Source organism: Fukomys damarensis, unplaced genomic scaffold, assembly GCF_012274545.1.
Source record: "Fukomys damarensis isolate Sample0158 unplaced genomic scaffold, DMR_v1.0_HiC HiC_scaffold_16, whole genome shotgun sequence".
NCBI classification, from domain to species: Eukaryota; Metazoa; Chordata; class Mammalia; order Rodentia; family Bathyergidae; genus Fukomys; species Fukomys damarensis.
This window is the reverse complement of record NW_022900928.1, coordinates 618571-623073: the sequence shown is the minus strand read 5'-3', so window position 1 is coordinate 623073 and position 4503 is coordinate 618571.

Below are 4503 nucleotides of genomic sequence, written 5' to 3'. Positions count from 1 at the left end.
CGCCTCGCAGGCCTAGTGGGAGAGACCCCGGGGCTCCCGACCCTAACACCCCGCCCGCGGGCAGCAGCGACCCCACCACGCCAAGGGCGCAGAACGCCGAGCAGTCAGTGGTGACCCAGCTGCTGCAGCTGGCAACTTGGGGTTGCACCGGCTTTGGACATCTGGGGATCCCTTTGTACCGGGAAGGGAGTAGTGGAGTCCAGGACACAGGAGCCAAGAAGGACTGAGGAACCCCAGATGGCTGTGCAGGCCCAGGATGCTCAGATGGCCCGTCCTGTCACCCAAGGGCGGGGCGCAAGGCCAGCTTCATGAGCGGCCACACAGTGACTGCGCATCAGACATCAGACTCTGGCGGAACCATCTTCAGAAGTCCGAAATTTCTGAACAAGAGACCTCAAATTTCATCTGCACCAGCCCAAGTGAGCCTGAGAGAGAGAGAGCACTGTGGATGCACATACAGCAGCCCCTCAAGCCTGCAAGCAGCTCCCTCAAGGATGCAACCTGGACCCCTTCCACCCCAGACCTCTGGGCAGGAAATCAGCATGAAGCCAGGACACCTGGCCCAGAGGACTGGGACAAAGATCTGGCCTGGGGCTCCCTGGACCCTGGACTGAAGCCAAGGTGGTCAAAGGAGCAACCACCCATGCACAATCCTGGAAGGTGCAGTCCAGAGGGGAGGCAAAGAGGTGAGGGTGCCCACTGGCTGGGCTGGCCAGCTCATAAAGGGCCAGGATGAGTGGCCAAAGTGTCTGGGAGGAACTGCAGCAAGAGCGAAATCCCAGTGCCCAGCGAGGTCCCCCACATTGGGACCTGGACTCCTAGCACCAGTCCTCTTCTGCCTCAAGGGCTTGCTGGGGAACTGCAGCCCAGACCCTAAGACCAACTCCAGGGTCCCAATCCTTGGGTAGAGGGCAGGAGGGGCTTCCCAAGGTCTCCCTGCCTGTTGCTCCCATGAGAACAGGGACAGAGCTGGGACTGCACAGCAGAAGCCCCACAGGGGAGCAGAGAACCTTACCCTCAGACCACCAGAAAGCAGATGGCTGCTGATGAGCACACCAGACCCCTGGGGGGCCCCAGCAGCCCCTGGCTCAACTCAACTGCCCCACGTCCAAGGAGAGGATGGACACAGGCCCAACTCAGACCAAGCATCCAGATACTACCACAACCCACATACTGACCCTGCTCCTATGTGTGGCCCTGCAGCCCAGAGCCAGCCTGACTCCACCATGGGACAGCTGGATCCTGGACTGCCAGTCTGGCCCCAAAGAGGCCAGCTAGGTGGGGGTGGCAGGGAATAGGGGCCACAGGTTGAGAATGGGTCCTGCTACCCAGGCAGCAGACCTAAGCCCCACCTCTCCACAGCCTGAGTGGCCCAGATGGGAAGCCACAGCACTTATGGACACAGCTCCCCAAAAGGTCCCAGGCGTCAGGACAAAGGGCTTACAGAGGGGAGTCTGGCTGGGTTCCTGCCCTGAGCCTAACCTGTGCCCGTCTCACTTGCAGACCTTGCCTGCCACATCCACGGGCAGAGGGGGACCACCTGGCACCAACAGGGCCCAAGGGCCAGGCAGCTGAGGACATCCAGGTTCACAGGGAGGCCACAGGCTGCCATCAGTGTCTGTGGCCCTGGCAACAGTGCCTAACCAAAGAATCTAGACACAGGGCCTGCAGCCCTGGAGCCCAGCCCTCACCCACAGGGTCCCCCCAAGGAAACAGGCACAGAGATGATATCCCTCCCAGCACCCAAGAGGCATCCACAGGAAGCAGGAGGCCACGGGACAGGCCCCAAACTGCCTATCATGTCCTGGCCAGCCAGGTTGGACCTACCTGGACTCACCCAGAAAGAAGGTACTCCGAGCCCCAGGAGGCCAGCCAGTAGGGGTCTGGAGAGCAGTCAGCACAGCTTGAGGCCCTGGAGGAGAAACGGCAGAATGCAGGCTACTCAGTTTCCACCCCAGCCACCCATGACCACAACAGAAAGCCTCCTGGGGACCAGGTGCCAGGGCCAAGACAGCCCTACCCCAGGCCAAGGTGCACAGCCACACATAAGGGCTAGCAGTGGCCCAGGCAGGTGGCTTCCTCAGGTACCAGGCAGAAGCACACTTCTAGAACACACATGCTTGGACATGTGCTCATATATAGACACAAGAACAGAGGCCATGACACAGGACTGCACACCTAGGGCCCCAGCGCTGGCACTGTGTACTTCCTTCACAGCACCCCACGCCCCAGCCTCCTCAGCACTGAGCAGATCGATGTCCCTGCTCAGGAAGGCATTCACACTCCCTGGAGGAGCCACCCAGCAGCATCCCATGAGGCCCACCCATCTGCCACCAAGGCCCCAAAGTCCTCTTTAGCTGTGGGATTGGGGATGTGACCAGCAAGGAGACCAGAGCACTCTCCTGGCCAGACTTCAGCCCTGCTCAAAGTGGTACCTCCCCAAACTCTGGAGATTGCTCATGGGAGCCTGGGGTGGGCAGTGTACAGCAGGGTGGCCCCTGAGCTCCATTGGACTGGCGGTGCAGCCAGACCCAGGTCTCCACACCACTTCCGCAGCCTAGGATGCAGAGCATAGTGGACTGTCCCACACTGGCACCCAGGCCAAACCGCTGTCCCCCAGGCTGAGCTGGCTCTGAGGAGGCCCTCCAGAGGTCCTGCCAGCTCAGCACCTCCCCACACTCACTCAGGCAGCATTCTGCTGGAGGTCACGTGGATGTGGGGAGGGAACAGAATCAAGACAGGAAAGGGGGAACAAAATGAATAAAGAGTGCCGAGGTGCCCCCCCATGTCCCACCCTCTACAGGAAGCACAGGGCCAAACATGGAGGCTCCGGGCAGCTGGGAGAGCGCGCTGATGCGCCCAACACCCCAGTCCAGGCCTGCCCCGGTCAACGGGCCCATTCAGCCCTGCCACAATTGTGCAGTCCTACTCCCAAGGGACCCCTAACAGTGTTTGTGTGTATGCCAGGTCAAGACAGCAGGGGGCGCCGGAGGGGCTGCAGCACACTCTGGAAGAACACCCAGCTGTCCGCCCGAGCCAAAGGGTGCAAAAGTGGGGGCGAAGCTGGGGTCCTGGGGAGCAGCACCATCAGTGTGGAGGGAACTGGGTCCCTCCTAGTGGAAGGCAGCTTCTCCCGCCAGAGCACTACAGATGGGGAAGCTGAGGCTGGGACCCAAAACCAGAGGGTAAGGTCAGTTGACCCTCTCCCTGGGCCCTGCCCTCAAGGGCTGCCTGTTTCCAGGGCAACACCCTGGCGGGAGGGGCTCAGCGGCCAGAACTTCAGTCACGGGTTTCCCTTGGTCCCCGGCAGAAGTGGAGCCGGCGGGTGGCAAGCGCACGTGAGCACACGCCCTCCCCCCTCATGCTCCAGCCCCGCTCCTGGGAGCAGTGCCCACCCAGCCCAGGGTTACTCCGTACGGACACCAGCCCCCCGGGCAAGCCCTGCACCCTGGGCTCCCTCCCCTCCCGCTGCTGCACCTGAAAATCTGGCTCGGACCCCAGCCCACTCTGACACCAAACAGCCACAGAGGGGTTGCGCCAGCTAGGGTGAACGCAGAGGCAGCCGGGACCCTCAGGTCCGCGCCGGTCACGAGAAGGACAGCACTCCCCGGGCGGACCAGGAGGGGCAGCGCAGGGACTAGGGCGCTGGGGAGCCGGAGCTGGAGGGAGGAGTCGGGAAGGAGTAAGGGTCCGCCCCCCTCGGGCTCACACTCGGAATTCCTGGAATGTCCCTCGCCCAGGTCCCGCTTCCCAGCTCTCCCAGAGTAAACAACTCCTCCAGGGTGGAACAGGGTGAGACAGGCCGGGCCTCTGCTCCAGATTCCCCGGGTCCCCACTCATCCCCAGCGTCCACTATGCTGGCCCGGAGCCCCTCTCGTCGCACCCTCACCTCTGCCGCGGTGCGCAGCCGAGTCTGACCTGGGCCCCGCCACTCCTGGCCCCGCTGCCCCTCCGCCCAGGGAGGATGTGCTTCCACTCGGTCTGAGGCACAGAGAAGGGAAGTGGCCTCTGCGCGTGGCTCTGCACGTGGCCAGCCGTGGGGGATGGCAGAGCTGAGGAGGTTGGGGACACTCCATGCCCCCACCAAGGCCGAGTCCAGCGTTCCCCGAGGGCAGCTGGCAGGATCCTGGGACCCAGTGAGCATCGCCCCGGCCGGCGACCCGGACGCACCTCCTCCTGCCCGTCTCGCGGCTCCCATTACCCCCACCAGCGCCCTGTCCCCCAGGTCCTCTGTGGCCGGTCCCCTGGGGGGAAGGCAGACCTGTTGCCCCCAGCGGTCCTGCAGGCACAGCCTTTGGGCCGGGGCCAAGATCGCTGCGGTTCCGCTGAGGGCACCTCCTCCACGCAGCCTGCCCTGACCACACGCGTAGTTGAGCCCCCTGCCGGAGAGGGACAGGCGGGAGGCCCGGTCACTGCGTCCGACGTCCTGCAGCTGCGGCCCAGGAGTACCCAAGATGCCGCGGCCGGATCCCCGACCGCTGAGGGCAGGGACTCGCGGCTGGG